This window comes from Anoplophora glabripennis, unplaced genomic scaffold, assembly GCF_000390285.2.
Source record: "Anoplophora glabripennis isolate ALB-LARVAE unplaced genomic scaffold, Agla_2.0 scaffold157, whole genome shotgun sequence".
In the NCBI taxonomy this organism is placed as follows: domain Eukaryota; kingdom Metazoa; phylum Arthropoda; class Insecta; order Coleoptera; family Cerambycidae; genus Anoplophora; species Anoplophora glabripennis.
In genome coordinates, this window is record NW_019416263.1 from 533,713 (window position 1) to 554,590 (window position 20,878).

Below are 20,878 nucleotides of genomic sequence, written 5' to 3' on the forward strand. Positions count from 1 at the left end.
CAAAAATATCACACTGATAGACTTGGACAATTAACAAATACATTTCACCAATTCACACGCTTCAGTTAGTTCATATTTCGAAAAACAGTTTGTTTTTGTTCTCAAAACTAAAAATGGTTTTACTTTTTGAAATATAGGTATTCGACTGTTTAAATTTTGTTTCGTTTTCGAAGGAATTCGATACGCTAAACACGATCCTGTAGACGAAATTAATAATTTCACGACATTTCGGAGAAAAGTGAAATTTTTGGGTGAAATTTATTTTTTCTAAATTTTTCCCAAATATATCATTTTCGTAGTACTTTGAGGCGCTGAACACGATGCCGTTGGTAAAATTAACCCATGACCTACTATATCCTACATAAATAGGTTTATTAAATGTAATTTTATGTTAATGTAATGTAATGCAATATAATAATGTAATGTATTGTTTAATTGTATAATTATGAAAATTTGGTTTTAAAATATAATGGTTTGCATCATATCTACATGACCATCTAGGGACTAACTTTACGTCTTTATGTTTTCTAACATTTTCCATGGTTTTTTCAAAAACAACATTGTTCATCAATTTGCACAATAATTTTTTCATAATTTTCTTCGTTCTGTATTTAAGTCCAATATATATTTTTATTCAATAACTGCCTACAGTTTAAAATTCTATGACTTTTTTCAACTTTTAATTCTAAAGCTGTAGCTTGTTTTAAATTGCGATAATGGATATATATCTTTCTTTATCAAACAGGGTGGTCAATAATTTTGGATTTTTTTCTTTTGTTGCTGGAGGTAAAAGGGGCAAATATGTTTCTTATGAAGTAATTACTTCTTTAATTTTCAAGTATGTAAATATCGAGGTCAGAGGCAAATTTCGCCAAAGGTATCGTATTCAACGCCTCAAAATACTATGAAAATGATATACTTGGACAAAATTTAGGAAAAAAATCAGTTTTAACCCATATTAGGGTCAGTTTTCATACATAATAGTGTTGCGGTATAATATTATCTCTAACATTTTGGTTCTACTCTTTTGAATTCTACGATAGTTTCCCCTATGATGTTGGCAAATTTTCTATTTCTCAAAACTCTCTTTTTTATGTAATCTTTTTGTTTACATATTCCAATTTACAGATCGAAAGGTTTCTAAATCACAACATAATTAATTTTTTGCAATATGCAAAATACCCAAATAAGAGTTGAAAGGATAAAACTGTGCCACACTGAACTAGTTCAGATTTCCTAAGTCCTTAATCAAGAAAAAATAAAAGTTAAATAGTTTAACTATACAATAATGCATTCGTTCATAGTTAAAACGATGCAGAGCATGATGATATTTGAGTAGCTTCCAAAGTTAATTAATTAATTAGGTATGAAAAATGAAATAAATTAATCAGAGTTTAGTTTAAGTTCCTTATTTCAATATAACAAACAATCGAACGTCTGTTGGTGTCGAACTGCTCGAGAAAACAAATCTATCACCAGCTCTCTATTTAAATTAAAGAACAGATTTGTGCGGAGGGTGGTGCGAGAAGAAAACAAAACACATGCAAAATAACGTTTGAATAGAAATTTGAGCTTATGAAGGCCCCCTCAATGACAACAATGGCTTCGGAGGAAGGGGCGCCGCTCGTCGATATTTGACGCCTTCTCTACTTTAATCGAAGATTTAACCCTTGTATGTGAGGGTGGAGTTGAATAAGCTGTATTGTTGGCGAAGATAAAATGTAAAATAACAACAATGCAGTGCCACTTTTCCATTATTTTTTTTATATTTTAACTGAAGTTGAAATGCATTTTATGGACATCAAAACAAACTTTATCGCTACCTTCGCTACCTTTCAACACTACAATACAATATGATTTGTGCATAAACGATTCAACGGATATGATATTTGATGTTATGGCAAAATTGGTGCACTTTGTTCATTAAAAGATGTGTCGACGGATATAATTGATATGAGGAAAAGCTCCTTTTTCTCCGTTATGGGAAAGAAATGTATTTTTTAGAAAATTTTGCTTGTGACTTAAAATATTAGTTATTTAGCCCTTGGTATTACCTCACTTTACTTCAAATAGTAAATTGTGACATTTTATTCTTATTTGCTGTGTAGCTGTTGAAAACACCGGGGCAACAAACGACCATGAAGATGCCACTACTCTGCTAGTTCTACAGTCGGTGAATGAATTAGATGCAGTAAAAAAAAAATCTACCATACAAACCAATTTTAAACCACACTTTAGGGTCAGGCGACGAAACGAAACATCTCAATTTTTGTCTGTGGATCGGAGATATGAAATGAAATTTTTATCAACAGATTATATTTTCGGACGAATCTACTTCTTTGACAAATGGCATTTTTGCTTGGCAACATTTGCGGTATTAAAGTGCCTCGAACCTTCATTTTGGAATACCATCTACGTACAACTGAAACAATTACCTGAACATGCTTCAAATGTTTCACTAATGAATTGGAAAAATTTACCACCGGTCCACGGAAATACTTTCCCAGCAAGATGGTTATGCAGGGCATTGTTCCGTAAGTATAAGGACTAGATTATAGGATAAATTCGTTGGAATGGCCCTCACGGTGTCCAGATTTAACAGACATGAACTTTTACTTGTTGCTAGCTAAAACAACGTTCCAGGGAAGCTGTACAGTCCATATCTTTTTAAAAAAGGTTATATGAGGCTATAATGAATTCCTTGGTCGTCTTGCAGTATGTAAATGACATGCATCAAGTGACTCCTTTACCAGTGGATCCTGCAATAATTGACGATCAAAATAAGTTGCTTTACTTTTATTACACTTGACTCATTGCTGTGAATATGTACGAACCACTCATATTATTTCAGTGGGAATTATAACACCGAGTTTTTACTGTTCTGTACCTAGGATCTAATCACTCATATCTTTTTGCTTGTACGTAATTTGTTTTCGCCCAAAAACTAGTTAAACAAATCTTCAGGAGTTCTAGTTACACAGAGGGGCTCAAAGGGAGCTATTTAATTTGCACATATTCTGTTAATAGGAGTGAAGAAAGTGGTAAACAAACAGCTGAAGGTTCGTCTCGAGAGAGTCTCGCTAATCCTGATGAAAGCCCCATTGTGCTGAACTAATGGAGGCAGGACCATCCTGTTAGTACAAAGGCGTTCGTCAGGGCAAACGATAAAATTGAATTGATTTCAAACTTAGGTATCTCATATATACGTCTCTCGTTAAATATTAAAAAATATGTAAATATAATGAAAATGTTTTGTTGACAAGATACAGAATATTCATGTTGGTACTCTTGAAAATGTTTTTTGTAGTCAAAACGCCTAAAGTACTATAACAGAAATAGAAATTTATAAAAGTATTATACAACTGTGAAATGCAATCATTCGGAGGCGATTACAACTAGGGGGGTCTAGGTAAAATTCTACTCCATCCAATTTTATATAAAAAACTACCTGTAATTGTTTTAAATTGTTTTGTATATTTAGGTGAATAAAATGAATTATGATTACATTTTTTTTTTCTAGGTAACAATAAAATAAGAATGTTTTTTTAGCAAAAGTAGGTATTGACATTTTAAATATTAATATTATTACAATATTATTATTGTGACTTCAAATGTACTTTTTTGTATATATAGTGGTCAATAAAAAGTAAGTAAGTAAGTAAGTAAGTAAGTAAAGTATTGTACTTAAATATGTGAAAAAATATACCAGGAAAAATGGGCCAAAATTTCAGCCTCATTTGTAATTCAAACTGAATGATTCTGATTCTTCGTCAAGCTCTTTTATAAAAAATTTGGTTTTTATTCTTAAATTCAGTTTAATTTTTGAAAGTTGTGTTTAAATGTAAGCATGTCTTACCTGTATTTTTCATTATTACGCATATTTCATAATCTATATTATGTATCTTAATTTTTTATTTTTGGAGTATAATTTGTTTCTTCTTTTCAAATAATTCACCTACCACTACGCCAGTGTATTTTTTATGCTTATGGACATACAAATTTAATAGCTGCAATAATAATCTCCGTAAGTCCGCACGCCACTGTAGCGCAATAAGACTTCATACAAACCAAATAAACTAGCGCTAGGGAAATGTGTTGATTGAAATGCTGAGAATCCTCCATTGTGTGAAAAGAAAATATATTTTAATGTGTCGGGGTTTAAAAATTCTTTCATTAATGTAAGTAATCAGTTCCAAGTACTTTAAAGTGGTTTCGCTTTTATTACCAATGAAAATAAACAGCCCTCGGGTTACAATCTCTCGGATTGCATTTACTATGCGTTTGTTTGCTTCTTTCTAGGCTGCTAGAGTAAAGTGTCTGCTTTAAATGACACTGTAAGTACAAAACAATTTAAAACAATTCCAGTTTTCTTTTGATACAAGTAGTTATTTGATATTTTACATCGAATAAAAGATATGTGGTCTGAAATGTTAATAATTTACCTAATTAACTAATATTGTTTGTAGTCAAAACTGGTCTAAATTAATTCACGCTTTATTTATATCAGTTACACAAAAATATATTTATTATAATAAGAATCAAAAAATCCAGGGGTGTATTGTATAGCCAAAATTTCGTAATTTTGTCAAACCAACATAGAGCCCCAAAGCTGTCGATTTCGAGCAGGATTTCCCAAATAAAAATAAATAATCAGAACTCTTCAACTTGAAAGTTGGTTTTAAAGTCAGTTGTTCTTAAAAGTCGCTATTAAGTAGTCCCTAAATTTTCTGTATGTACTTAGAAAACACCCTGTCTTCAGTAACTTAAAAATACAGGGTGTCTCACGGTGCCGGCCCATTAGAATTATTTCAGAGACTACTTCGATTTGAATTTTGAAAATTTGGGATACCGGGTTTTCGGGCATGCCCTTCTCAACTAAAATAATGGCGTACACGTACCACTTTCGGGTATACCGGAAGTCGTCATCAACTTGCTTATTTTAAATGGAACACCCTATATATTATTGCAATTTTGGATTCTACGTGTTACTTTAGGTGGACTTTTATGAAGTTTCCCCATTCCTAAATATTAACCGTTTTCGAGATATTTATTGTGTATTTTATAGTAAGAAAGATAAAGCAACAATATTTATAGGGAGGGGGGATAGCTAGACCCCTAAACTTCGCATCCATACTTTCAATGTGGCTTAATTCCATACACGGTGCTAGAAATTTAAGTTTAGTTAACTTCAAACCTTCATAAGTCGGTTTTTTCAAATGGAACATGTATGTTTTTATATATTCTGATACACAATTTTATTCTCATTCGAACGGTATCAGGGTTCCCTATACCCATCTCTTCTAGTTTTTACGTTATATACTATTTTTTGTGTAATCACTTAAAATCATGTAATTTCTTGTGAGGATAGCTGTGGAATTTTTAGCAAAACCAAAACAAACAACTAAACTGTCAACAGATATTTATTATTATTTAATCACAGACGTTGCAATGGGATTCTAAGCTGAACATATACAGTTTTTAATGAGATATATCCCAATTTAAAATCAACATCATACATAGTACTACACAATTTTAATTATGTATGTTGATAATAATAATACACTAAGATAGAAAAAAATGACTTAAAAAAGTAATGAGTGTTCAATATGACTCCCATTAACAGCTAAGCAATTGTGGACTCTAGAGGTAACACCATCAGTCACCGCTTTTGCTATTGCAGCTGCAGGTAATTCATGGAACGCTCTTCGTATTCGAGCAATCAAATCCTCTTTTGAAGCAACGGGTGTAGAATGAACTTTTGCTTTATTACTCCCCAAACATAAAAATCTAATGGAGTGAGGTCGGGAGACCTCACTGGCCAATTCCACGGTCCTGGGCGTCTCATCCATCTATCTTCAAACATTTTAGTCAGCTGTTGATCGATTTGATTGCGACAGTGAGGTGGAGCCTCGTCTAATTGATACCAACACTTCCTTAGTTGGTCTAAAGGTATATCATCTAGAAAATCTGCCACAACCGTTTGCAAAATATTGAGATATCTGTCGCCATTAAAAATTTTCTTCGTAGATATGGTAAGAAATTTGGTTATTTTAAACTAGACGAAAAACATTTACGCTAAATTTATTTTGAAAGTTTCTTTCCCGGATCACATGAGGATTTTCAGATGGCCACAAATGAGTATTATGTCTATTCAAAATACCTTCTCCTGTTAATTTTGACTCGTCTGTCCATATATGTTGCAAAAATTGTGGATCTTCTTGGTGTCGCACTAATATTGTTTCACAAAATTGTACACGTTGCACGGCGACAACCGGATGAAGAGCAGAAAGTAGCTTATATTTGTATGAATGCATGCTCGTGAAATGCCTAAATCATACTCTGGGGCACGATTTGAGGATTCTGGATGAACATTAAAATAGGCTAGCACATTTATTACATTATCTTCATTTGAAGTTACCGGTTTTGGTAAAATCCTTTCTGCACAAATTCGACCATATTGGTGGCAAATTTGGATATGTCTCATTAAAAACTGCACATGTTCTGCTTATAATCCCAATGCAACGTCCGTAAATGAATAATAAATTTAAAATATCAACATTTGAATATGTATTGTTTTCCATTTCTTATACACACTAAATTAAACTGTTACTGCAAGAGACCAACAACAAATTGACAGTTTAGTTGTTTGTTTTGAAGTTTTGCTAAAAATTCCACAGCTATCCTCTCAAGAAATTACATGATTTTAGGTGATTACAAAAAAAATAGTAGATAACTTAAAAACTAGAAGAGATAGGTATAGGGAACTCCAATACCGTTCAAAAGAGAATAAAATTGTATATCAGAATATAGAAAAACATGCAGGGTGTTCTATTTAAAAAAACTGATTTATGAAGGTTTGAAGTTAACTAAACTCGGCATTAAATTTCTATCACCCTGTATGCAATTAAGCCACTTTGAAACTATAAATATTGTTGTTTTATCTTTTTTACTATAAAATACACATGGTTTGAAGCTAGTCACTGTTCTCTCCATTTTTTTTTTGAAAAAAATTTAATATCTTGAAAACGGTTAATTTTAAGAATAGGGAAACTTCATAAAAATCCACCTAAAATAACACGTAGACTCCAAAATTGCAATAATATATAGGGTGTTCCATTTAAAATAAGCAAGTTGATGGCGACTTCCGGTATAACCGAAAGTGGTACGTGGACTCCATTATTTTAGTTTAGAAGGGCATGCCCGAAAACCTGGTATCCCAAATTTTCAAAATTCAAATCGAAGTAGTCTCTGAAATAATTCTAATGGGCCGTCACTGTGAGACAACCTGTATATCGATAATCCATCAAAACTATCAGGATATGACATTTATAAAACTGAATTAAAGATTGTAAAAAAGTGTGTAAACTATTAACCAACGCATGTCGATGTTCATTATAATGTACAAAATATCAACTTAAAATTAATTCTGTGTGTGTGTCGTTGTTCTACTTCCACGAGATTATTTCCTTTTCCTTTCTATTCTCAATCTATAATTCATATTTACATTTCAGCACACACGGGCACTATTTGAAGTAATTATAGTGCGCTTTCGATTCGTTGGGGAATTAAAACTGTCAGTTATCTAAAATTTTCACACAAAGGAATTAATTGAATTCATTATTAGACTGGCATGGAGGTAGGGCCTCTGGCTGAAGAGTTTGCCGGCGCTGGAGAATTTCCAATTTATTTAGAGGGCTGACAAAGGGAACAAACAGTTTACAAGTAGCGTTTTGATGGAACTGTTAAAACACATTCTTACAAAGAATTAAAACAAGAATGAAAAGAAACGTTGCACAGACATGTCAATCAACCGAAAATTATTAAAGCTGGAAAGTCAATTTCGCGTCGATTGCTATACGGTGGATCAAACAATTTATAAATACAATAGTTATGCATGGGAGAAGTATTATTTTGAATCTAGGATACATTTATTTTAATGAGGAAGTTTTTCCAGTTCCAGATAGGTAATATCATATTTATTTTATATACGTAAATAAACTAATTATTGATACTATACATGTACTTCGTGTATATCAAAATATGTTTTGCATACCGGTAAGTTTCAGTATAGTTATAGAATATTGAGTGAAATAAAGCAAAAATTGTCTTTTATTGCACAAACTTATTTCTTAACAAAGCAGGATATTGATTAAAAATAAATTACACAAAGATATGTAAGATAATGCGTTTTCCATTTTTTCTTTTGGTAAAATTAAATGTATTGGAAATATTTCGGTAATATTCATTCATTTCTCGTTCGTAATTTTTCCGAAGAAAAGTTTTTTTCTATTTTATAGAGCTGCTTATTTAACTATTGGGAAATTTCACAAAAATGGCTTAATTTTCGTATTAATTAATATTTAGCTATTTTGTTATTGAAAATTCGAAATGCAAATTCCTTTTTAAGAGAAAAGAATCTAGTAAAAAGATTAAAAATTAACATAAAGCACACATACCACAGGAATAATTTTTTATTTAAATTTAAATAACGTAAATTTCAAGATAATGCTCGGATGTCCAATAAGTTTAACATGTTTAGCCAGCTTACTCATGCAGTCTAATATAATTTTTGTATGCATATTGTATATAATAAGTTACAAATACACAGTTGTCCGTACAGAACTCTCCAACCCAATAAAAAAAGAACAAAACAAAGAATATCTAAATTCAATAAAAATGCGTAGTGCGAGGGTTCAGTTCTAAATATAAATAATATTACTCGCACATAAACAGACAACTTGAGTTATATTTTNTGTGTAAACTATTAACCAACGCATGTCGATGTTCATTATAATGTACAAAATATCAACTTAAAATTAATTCTGTGTGTGTGTCGTTGTTCTACTTCCACGAGATTATTTCCTTTTCCTTTCTATTCTCAATCTATAATTCATATTTACATTTCAGCAAACACGGGCACTATTTGAAGTAATTATAGTGCGCTTTCGATTCGTTGGGGAATTAAAACTGTCAGTTATCTAAAATTTTCCCACAAAGGAATTAATTGAATTCATTATTAGACTGGCATGGAGGTAGGGCCTCTGGCTGAAGAGTTTGCCGGCGCTGGAGAATTTCCAATTTATTTAGAGGGCTGACAAAGGGAACAAACAGTTTACAAGTAGCGTTTTGATGGAACTGTTAAAACACATTCTTACAAAGAATTAAAACAAGAATGAAAAGAAACGTTGCACAGACATGTCAATCAACCGAAAATTATTAAAGCTGGAAAGTCAATTTCGCGTCGATTGCTATACGGTGGATCAAACAATTTATAAATACAATAGTTATGCATGGGAGAAGTATTATTTTGAATCTAGGATACATTTTTTGGAATAATTTTTTATTTAAATTTAAATAACGTAAATTTCAAGATAATGCTCGGATGTCCAATAAGTTTAACATGTTTAGCCAGCTTACTCATGCAGTCTAATATAATTTTTGTATGCATATTGTATATAATAAGTTACAAATACACAGTTGTCCGTACAGAACTCTCCAACCCAATAAAAAAAGAACAAAACAAAGAATATCTAAATTCAATAAAAATGCGTAGTGCGAGGGTTCAGTTCTAAATATAAATAATATTCCCCGCACATAAACATACAACTTGAGTTATATTTTAAAGGTTTAACAGTCGATAGAGGACTCATTTTAAGAATAAAAGGTTCAGATAGGTATAAATGAGGTATAGAATAATGAAATTCAAATAACAAAAATTTGAATATCTCTTAATATCTGTCAGTTAAATAAATTAGATAAACGCATTTAATTCCGATTAGTGTTTCTAACGAAAAATTTGTTAGGGAAACAATTTAGGTTATCAGTTAATATCTACATATTTTACAAAGAAGTATAGCAATTTTTTTGGTAAAAATACAATTTTAATAAAATGCCATTTTTAAAAAATTAAAAGAATTATTGATTTAACAATATAAAGTTTTTAAACTAGTTTACTGCAAACAGCGTATGAAAAGTATATATCTTCATAGGCCAATAATGACAGATTATGCTGATCCTAAAATAAAATAACTAAAACAAAAAATAAAATTTTATAATTTTGCTGGAGCAGGAAAAATATAGTGTGCAATACCTGCAAAGTTGTGACCAAACCATCCGACTAGTCTGAATAGTGGTATTTTCGACACTAATTGATCAATTCAATACATTGGTATTTCAGTGTACATAATTCAGGTATTGATTACTTTTTAGTGTTTTAGTTATCAACAATGGGGTTATATTATTTATTGCATTATATTGTATTATTACACATTTTATTATTTATTATCAATATTGAGAAGAAAAAAAATCATTTTTATTTTCTTTTTCTGAAATACATTTGATAAATTCTGAAACACATTTGGTATTTTAACTAACGATATGTTGATATTTTAACTAACGATATGTTTCTATATCGTTAACTACTCTGGAAGCTACATGCTAAGTTCAGCATTGAATTACACATTCAATAACCAGTGAACAGCCAATATCAACAGTTTACCATATAGCCCAGGGAAATTAGCATTTGATCGCAACAAAATTCCATCCAAGCTGAATTTTTGTACAGACGTTCTTTGAGGTGTCCCAAACCCAAATCCGTAAAAATCACAAAATCCACTACATGACTACCTAAGATATTCAGGGTCAAAATTTTTTGCAAATATCGCATAATATATTTAATTGCAAGTTTGGTAAATATACAGTTTCCAAAAATTATGTTTGAAATCGCATTATCTTTGGAAATTTGACCTTGAATATCTCAAAAAGGGCGAGGTGTTGGAAAAAAAATTGTGGATAATGGAATTCTCTACAACTTTTATGTTAACTTTATCGCTGTACAGTGCACTGGGCGCGAGATATTCGCGAAAAACCTTTTTTTTGAAATTTTGACCTTGAATATCTCGAAAAGGGCGAGGTTGCGGGTCATCAATATTGTAAATAATTATATTCTCTACAGCTTTCACAACATTGCTAGGAGCCATCTTTTGAGAACTGCTGATTTTCATAGAAGGTGTTCGATGTACCCACCATTTGCGTGCACACAAGCTTCAGCACGACGTATCCAATTCGCTCGCTCGCGTTCATATTACAAGCTTCGGCAATGCGATGTCGCAGTTGGTCAATGTCACGAACTTCCGTGGAATACACAACACTTTTCACATATCCCCACAAAAAGAAGTCTAAAGGGTACCGGAAGGGCCATCTAACTAGGCTACCGCAGCCTATCCAGCGATCGGGAAAAGTAACGTTTAGAAAATCGCACACTCTCTGAAAAAAGTGAACGGAAGCTCCGTCATGCAGTAATCACATATTTTGCCGAACATTTAATGGCACACCTTCCAATAACTCTGGCAACCGATTTTGCAAGAAATCTTAATATGAAGCACCGTCTAAGCGTCTAGGCAATTCAAATGGTCCTATTAACGTGTCATTAACGATACCGGCACCGACCCACTGAAAACTGAAAGGCACCAGGACGTATTTCGTGTGAATTTTCGATAGTCCAGTGGTGAGTGTTGTGGATGTTACGTACACCATTTTGACTGAAACATGCTTCATCTGTAACAAGTATTTGCAATGTAAATTAAGGATCACTTGCATGTTCTTGAAGCAACCATTCACAAAAACCTCGATACAGTGGAAAAGCCTCAGGAGTAAGCGCTTGAACACGTTGAATATGAAATGAGTACAACTGAGCTTCTCGTAATGTAATATTTATTTGCTCTGCGATATTTCTGGTGCTACGATGCAGATCATCTTCGATGAGGTCTAAAATCATCTCCTCGACATTTAATATTCTTAATGGTCGCCCTGGGCCACCGTCGCGACCTCGACGCGGTTGTACTTCACCGGTGTCCAAACTCTGTGTTACAGCAACAAATGTTTGCGGTGCGGGGGCACGTTATTCAGGATATCTGGCACGGTACTCTTGACAAGCTCTGTGGGCAGTTTCGTTTGTTTCGCCGTAAATTATGAGCATATAATATTCGCGATTGCTAAATAAATGCGCCATTTTCAAAAGAAAACTTGGAAATATGGCTATTAAATGTACTCTCGAAAAACAGCACAGCAATCACTACAACAATGTATTACAAATTGATGTCCGGCTTTATAAGAAACCCAAAAAAGTGTTACAGAATTTTTTGTAAGTACTAGTCGCGATAAAATACATGTATTTCAGCAGTTTTAAAAGTTTTAAACACAGTCTTAATTAGCTTTTTTCTCTATGACCTTAAACTTCCGATACAAGTTTGTGACATCAGTTTTTGCTCCGTTTTCACCTCTTTTAATTTTTGACATAAGTTCATTAACACCCTGTATAGGTAAGACATATTCTGAAAAATAAAATGATATTCTGCAATGAAATACAAATGATTAACTGAAATATGCAGTTTACATGTTGTTATTTAAAACTTACTATTCTGAAATAGAATGACGTTTTCCGAAGTACATCTTATTAACATTAGCATACACGTATTTCAGTTTGTTTTGCTCACTGTGTGCGACTTCGAAAAAAACTGTAAAACCCAACTACATATGCACGCTGCAGGTCTGTTTGTGAGGGCACAATATCATCTGAATGACGTTTAATTCCACATATCGGAGAGAAGAGGTACCCTCTTGATTAAAATCCGAATCTGTAGGTTAACAAAGGCCCCTCCACAGCCCCGGTCCTGCTTAGTGTATGTCCGTCTAATCAGGAACGTTCTTTGTCAATACACGTTGTATTTGTGATTGATTGAATCTAAAATTGCTTTTGCTTTTTTAGGCATTCCGTCGAATTCGATACGGTTACCGATGGCAAAGCATAGTCTCCCCGGTCGATATTTGATTCTTGAGGCGCATTATTTGTTAACAATGGATTAATAATGAAATTTTGATATTGTACTATTTCAATATTTAATTTATACTATCGTCGTTATGACGAGGAGAATTCCAACACTTGAGTGCGAAGAAGAGGCCTTTGTGTTGTATTATTTTTAGATCCTTATATCCGCCAATATGGGCAGACGGAAATATATCTTTTATGGGATTTTACTGGAATTCATAATACATAAAATTATGTCAAAGAGTAAGTATTACAAATGCCAAATAGAAAGCACTAACGAGAAGTAAAATATATTATTAAATTGCAGATATAGAATTTGGTTAAGGAATTCTAAGAATAATTTTTACATTTATAAAAGGTGTCCAAAAAGTAACGCAGGATTTGAATTGTGCGCCGTTTTCGTTTCGAAGATTTGGCAGCATTGTGTAGTAAACACATTGAGTTAGACAATATAGTGCGTTTTATCTTCGAATGAGCAAGTGAAGATTGTGAAAGTTCATTACAAATACGGAGAGCGTGTAGTTGAGACTGTGCGCAAATTACGTGGAATTTTCGGTAGAAGGAACGCCCTGAATGAAATTGTGAAAAAATTAGTTGTCAAATTGAAATAAACAGGTTGCATCCGTTCAAGATTCAGCTAACCCAGTAACTGAAACCAAACAACCATTTAATGCGCCAGATGTTCGTTGATTGGATGTTGGAGAATTAACATGTGGACGGAGATTTTGCTAAGAAAATGATATTTAGCGACGAGGCGTATTTCCATCTTAATGGGTTTGTGAACAAACAAAACTGTCGCATTTGGGGCAGGTAATCCTTGGGTCATTCAAGACCACTGCATATCCAAAGAGTGACATTGTAATGTGGATTTTACGCTGATAGGATAATTGGTCCCTTCTTCTTTGAAAATGAGGCTGTGAGAAAATCGATAAAATTATTCAATTTCGACATAACTACGCAATTCTATTTATGCCAAATACAAGACGTACAAGATCAAATTGGCACAGCCACGGAATGATTTCGTGTTATGTCCCGTAAGAATTTCGGAAGTAGTAGGGACTAATGAAATTATTTTATATAAAATTGTACAATATAACATTGTCATCAAATTTCCTGATACATATAGGTTTCACGAGCAAATTTGCAATTATTGCGGATACTTTTCCTTTACTAAAGCACACACAGAGTAAGCATTTAGAATTATATTCTTTTTTTCTTTGTTTATATTTAAAAAGGATTTATCTGAAAATTTATTTGATCTAGAGACTTTTTTCTTTCCGTTCGCTTAAGTTAGAAACGGAAAGTGAAATGTCTTTTCTTATTCCGAAAATATGGCGGATGCGCCGTTGTTAATTTCTTTATTTTTGGGTAATTAAATGATTAGATTAAGTGTAAAATAAATGCAAATATAACATTAAATATGGACAAATATCGTCATAGCCTGAAGTAGCAATATATTTCAACTCTTGTAACAGCTGTCTTTCTAATGCCAACATTTTTTCTCTTACAAAAGTTGTTCTAATTTAATAAAACTTAAAAAATTAAGATGTTTTGTTTTTATTGATTTTGCCAAAATTATGCATATTTATAAAGAACAATTTCTAATTTTAAAATAATTTACTTGAAGCCTTTTATATGTATAATTCTGAACACTTTTTCTAAATAACGTTATTGATATTCTATCATATCCTTACATATATTATTTTTTCAATTTTCAGCTGAATGACATGTTAAAATCAAATTTTGAGTAGTCAAAGATGTAGAAACAGTTGCCAATATGTTTCTTTTAATTATCTCAAAAATTGTTTCCACATGTTGCATATTTCTTGTAGTACACTTTAAAATTTACTTCCTTACCAATTTAAAAAAACTTATATGCTGATGAAGGCTTTGTTAAAAAAGTGAAAGGATGTTAAATCCTGTTGGAATGGAACAAACAAATAAACAATGTTGTGATTTTGTTATTTTTAAAGCAGCACCTTCGCCATAATTTAGAATAAGTATATTATTCACATAACAACATACCCTTATCTCTTATACCTTCCAATCTAAAAAATGGTAAACCCTAAAGCTTTGCGATTTCAAAGAATTATATAAACACACAAATGACACGTTTGGAAGATATAAATTAAAATGTTTTTGCCCTATTGATTTGTTATTTTTGTATAATAAAATGGGATGTTTTATGGTTTTATGGTTAAATTTCTGTATATCCATTTGAGAGAAAAATATCTTATGAATGTCCATAATGGGAATAATACTCTGTTAATGAAATTATATAGCTAATAAGGATGTCCGTCAAAACAAAACTACAAAAGAGGATGTCTTATGGATTTATTTATATCCAATATCCAGTGGATAACCGAAAAGAATGTTTTATGAAGGCTAAATATATGGATATCCATTTGAAATGTAAAAATATACCTGCAACATAAAAAAACAAAATATTATGTAAAATTCAGAGCAAACAACGACATATAACGACATATGCCTATGTAATGTAATTCATAAAATCAAGTAGTCATAAAAATGAGAGGATTACAAAAAGTGATAAATATACGGCGTGTTCCATTAAAAATAGACATATTTTATATATTCCTTTGAGATCACAAGAAAATTTCCTAAAACTTGCTTCTTACCCAACTTTTTTTTCTAGATAGAAGGCAAAAATTATTAGTCAATATCAACTAAATTATTTTTTTCAATTTCTGATGTAAATAAATGTATCAAGAAAGATTACATCTTTAGGTGTGATACAATATGTAAGGAAATATCCCAGTTGCTTACTTTCTTGAACAAGATTAAAGACCTAATTTGTGAAATAAAACGCTATCATTTTTTATTGCAGTCAACAGCGTGGAGAATCATCGCGAACAATGCAAAAGTCCATTTACCGATTCATAAGTCCACAACAATTCTTATCCGAATATCGGATCTGGGGTCATTTTTACACAAAAAGAATACACATCCAGCCGGCCAGACAAATGGCCCTAGGGCCCGCCCTTTCGTAATACCGCTAATATCCACCGGAACAGGGTGGCGCTGCGATCGCTCGCTGGCCATTTAGGAAACTTCCTGAGTTACCGGAAACATTAGCCGTTTGTTGTGAGGTTATGTCGTGCCATTAATCATAACTTGTTCTGAGATATAAAGCCGCTTTGTTGCCAATATTATTATTGATATTCTTGTTTGCTATTTCAGTCCCAATTCGTGTTATAAATGATATTTGTTGGCACGACATAAGGACATGTTTCTTTCAGCCCTTTTGTGTTCTTTCCCGCTTGTGGAAGTTTCGCCGTAATGCGTTCTGTTCTGTATAATGTATTATTTTCGTTATTTATAGGTCTTTAGGCCTTTGTGCGGTAATAAAGTTGGGTAATTAATTAACGTCCGCGGAAGAAAAAGATAAATTTATAAAAGGAACTTCTCCCAAATGATTACGTGAGCAAATCAAATATCATAATGCGAATTAGTGGCAATAAATCGTAATTTTGAAATGAATTTTTTTTCAAATATATTTCATTCCCCAATTATATAAGAGAAAATGCTAAACTCGCTTTATATGATATATTGAAGATGATATTTGCTCTTGTCTGTTTTTAGTTAATATACTTAATATAAGATTAAAAAATTAATATGTACTTAAAGTGGAATTTAACAGCTGTTTGTATGCATCCAAATAAAACACTATAAAAATGAATATTTTTTAAATAAATTAAGATCTTTTTGTCTTTTCCAGTAATCAATAATTGTGTTCTTGTTTAAAACAAGATAAAGAAAAGATGTGCATAATCATGAAAAATACATGTGTTTAGAAACTTTAAAAATTTCATTTTACGTCACAAAAACGCGAGACGTCAGTAAAAAAAAGATTTTTTATATAAAATATAAAGCAATTTTAATATTAAGAGTGTAAATGTTTTTATCTTCAGTACAAGTGTTGATTGAGAAGACGAATTTGACACTTGATGCATTATTATTCAAAATTGTCTCCATTTCTCCTATAAGTACATGAACTATCGTTCAGCGTACGCAAAATTCGATACAGATAGTAATAATTCTTCCTGTTAATTGTTTCTTAAGAGATTGTTACAACTAGAAGAAACGTCAAGCGCAAGCGACTGATTATTAAAATATCAGGGAACAAATTCGAATGTTAGCAAACATTAATTTATTTGCGCATGGTTCTACGAATGTTTGATTAATAACACAGGTCAACATTTAGTTTGAAAAAAATCACCGGACTCTACCTAGATACCCAGCAATTTTTGGGGTCGCTGTATCTGATGCTGAGATCGATTAAGCTCCATCACGTCTGTTTCAAGGTCATTTAAACGTCAAACTAAGAAAAGGTGGTTGAAAAAAATCTGAAAAAATTTCGCACATAGGTTCTTTGTGTCACTGAGTCTGAATACGATGTCGGTTGACCTCTATCGCCTCTTGTTCAAGGTCGTTTGAAGGTTAAACTAAGAATAGGAGGTGAAAAAAATTGGAAATATTTTTTACGAATGTTCACCTGCCTACTTTTGTCTGTTTATCTGTCTGCCTTTTTACCTGTACACCTGTTTGTTTGCGTGTTAGTCTGTATTTATCGCCCGCCTATATTTTCTCTTCTGTCCGTCTCCCTGACGTCCTACCTTTCTACCTGCCTTTCTGTCGGTAATTTTGTTTGAAACTTCATTTTCTTGGGAAAATCTGGAAGCTTCTAGTGAAGAATAAGGAGAAAGAATGCACCAGGACCTGAATGAATTTGAACAAAGATATCAAGGTGTTTGGAGGAAGAATATGGTAGTAGACTATGGCTGGAATCTAAAGAGAGACGCAAATAAAGCACATAAAAGAAAAACGATTCGAAGATCATTCCAGGAACAACGTAAGCGTTGTCGACCTATTTCGATTAATGCACTTATGCCGAGAGAAGCGAATTGATTTGTTGCAAAATGCAGGATGTTTTCTATGTCAAGAAATAATTTTTAGCCACTAAAAAAAGATGTCTAATTCTTGACTGGATCGGTCCATAATTCTGTTAACGACAGTCCGTACGATATTTGTCGAGATAGAATTCCAAGAAGACCCCTGAGTCCCTCTCCTGGAATTAATCGCATTCGACACCCGAAGCAGAAAGCCATTGGCGGCGTGCGATTCACCGTAGCCTCTTGCAATGCATACTGTATTCTGTAGTTACGAAGGCGTGTTTCTTCGTAAGTGTATCGTCCTGTTCAGTGTAATTTCTTATTAAAACAAATCAGTGGAGGTGTTAAATTAAATTGTTATAGTAGTTCCGATAACAGAACTCTATTGGCTTATTCATTTCTTTGAATTCTGTCCCATCAAATATTGTACTGACTGTAATAACGGAGATAGTGGAAGGCACTGTTAGGAAAAAAACAGTAATTGTTATACCGCAGTGTACTTTGAAAGTTGAATAGCTGCCCTTAGTTTCTAATTTTATTTTTAATTTCTCAGTGGTTCCATTTTATTCGCCAATACGAATTTCGTTTATTGAATTTAAAATAGGTCTGACACACAATTGAATAAAAAATCCAAACTACCAGTTGAGTCGAAATTCAAAGATTCCTAATGACAATATACTTCAGTATCTCCGTCACTGATTGTCATATTTCTATACCATTTCAGAAAATTTAAATTAGATAAATAAATTAGCCAGTATTTCATATGCCTACATTGAACATATTCAGATATATTCGAATAAACATATTTTTTTAATTTAAACACAATAAACCTCGAAAATCAGTATTTTTTTTGTCTAAAGTGAAACAAAGAATAAGCTCTTGAAGTTATGAAACGCACCTAACAAATATTCTATATATTTAGGAAAATTATCTATCAGAACAAAGGTATTCATGTCAGGGAGATTTATTTCAGGAAATGTAAGAGTCTAAATTGTTTTTTAGTTGTCATTGGTCTTTCAGAATGTGATTTAAATTATTCCGACTTTTAAAATACAATTTAATCTTTCAGCTCGCATAGTTTAAATCAGATTAGGTTTTACAGATTAGATCAACAGACATCAAAATGGCCTAAAGCTGAAATTATAAAATACAATGAAACACCAGTAATATTTTCTAAATATTATATGCTTTCTGAAAATAGGCAACTGACATTTTCTGAAATAAAATCTTTGAATTATGAAATTTCATGAAATGGAACTGATTAATCTGCAATCAAATGTACTCAAATTAGATTGAAGTGAAACAGATCAAGATTTTTTATTTCAAAATTAATTTCTTTCCCATTTATTCTATCGATATCCTCCAATTATAAACATACTTCGAAACACTTTACTTATAACCCAAAGCCCAAACAATTGTTCTACAACTAACAAAACTTATTATCTATGTTACAATCTCCCGTAACACCCTGTATCATCAACAGTATCACATTTCCGATTCTCCCCTATAGTTTTCCTGCTACGACTGTAGCTTGGTATCCTATGCACTTCTCGTCGTGGTAATTTCCATATCATTTCCATCCCTGGTTAAACTGTCACTCTTTCGAATTCAGATGTGTATCTCCGTGTAACCAGGCACACTTCCACACTCCTGCTGCAGATTGAGACGTCCACAAAGGCGGCCGTTGTAATCCGCCCGCGCTAGGTGTCGTTTATACAGCCCATTGTGGCTATCTTCATTCACATTTAAATTAGGCCAGCGAATTCATGTAAGGATGAACGCCTATCTATCGCCGGTCCAGCTCTTACAAATTGTCCGATTTTGCCTGCTTCTGGCTTATCATTTTTGTTGTAAACGATAAACACATTCCGTAAAAGTGGACCACTTACATTGATTAGGTACTTACGTACAGGGTGGATAGATCTCTTTAAAACAGTAAGTGTTTGCCTTATAAACACAGATCTGAAACAGCCTCGTTTTAATGACAAAGGGTGCTGAAATTTTTAAAAAGTTCAAGATACCTTTTTTACTACGTATTTTGTGCATTAAAACAATTTGTGAAAAATGCAGTGGCGTAGGTTTGTTTTAATAAAAAAATGGAATGCCCCTGTCCACTTGTACACCACTGGCTGAACCTTTAGAGCTCATATTTTAGGGAATGCAAGGTCTACTATCTTACATTAAGTATATGTACCAAATTGTATTGAGACCGGTTAATAGATTCTGGAGATATAAACAAAAAATCAATTTTACTTCAATACTCTGTATCTCAAGGTCATTCCAGAGTCCAGATCTATGTTTATAAGGCAAACACCTACGATTTTAAATAGATCTAACTGGCTTCGAAGTTTCTTACATAAATTTCAGACCGCTCTGTACAGTCGTAAGCTGAAAGAAATTCTGTATTAGAATTCTAAATCCCATTATAAGAACATTGTATACTATATGTGACAGATAAGAAGGTGAACATTGGATATAAAATGTGTATTGCTAATGCATATTTTATAGTTTAGTTTTCATTAGAAGAATTAACTCATATAGAGTATAAAATAGATGAATACATTATCATAGAACTTATATTAGTACTAATTAGTACTAGATGTTCTACTAGCGAGTATAGAACTCTTGATGAGATACACCCCCCAGGGGGTGAAATCGACTCTTTTTATGACGACGCTTTAAGGGTTACTTCAACGACCGTGTGGCCTAATGGATAAGGCGTCGGACTTCGAATCCGAAGATTGCAGGTTCGAGTCCTGTCACGGTCGATTTGATTTTTTTATTTCATAATAACATATGTAAATGTAATATCATGTATATTTAAATATATTTTTTAATAAAAACAGCGTAGATGACACAACTGTGTAAATACCAAGTACTTTTTATAGAATACCGTTTCTCGACGCGACTGGAAAAAGTACATCCGCATTAAGTTTCTTTCTCTCTAGGAATGGGAATATTATCACTTAGAGATAAAATCGAGAGTATCAAGTTTGTGACTCACTTACTTAAAATAGTAAAGCAACGAATTTTGCACTCGATTTTGCGCGAATCATCTTATCAAGTAATATCGTTATAAAAAGCGTTTTATATAATCATTATGGAAACGAATAATTCTGTTACTATAGCTTGCTGTTAT

The 20,878-nt window shown here is 32.4% G+C and overlaps 1 non-coding gene across 1 annotated transcript; it reads left to right on the plus strand.

The window, feature by feature from the left end:
• The first annotated feature begins 20,434 nt into the window (after positions 1-20,434).
• Positions 20,435-20,507, plus strand: Trnar-ucg. Its single transcript has one exon. It is a non-coding gene; the product is annotated as a tRNA-Arg (tRNA).
• Positions 20,508-20,878: the final 371 nt, after the last annotated feature.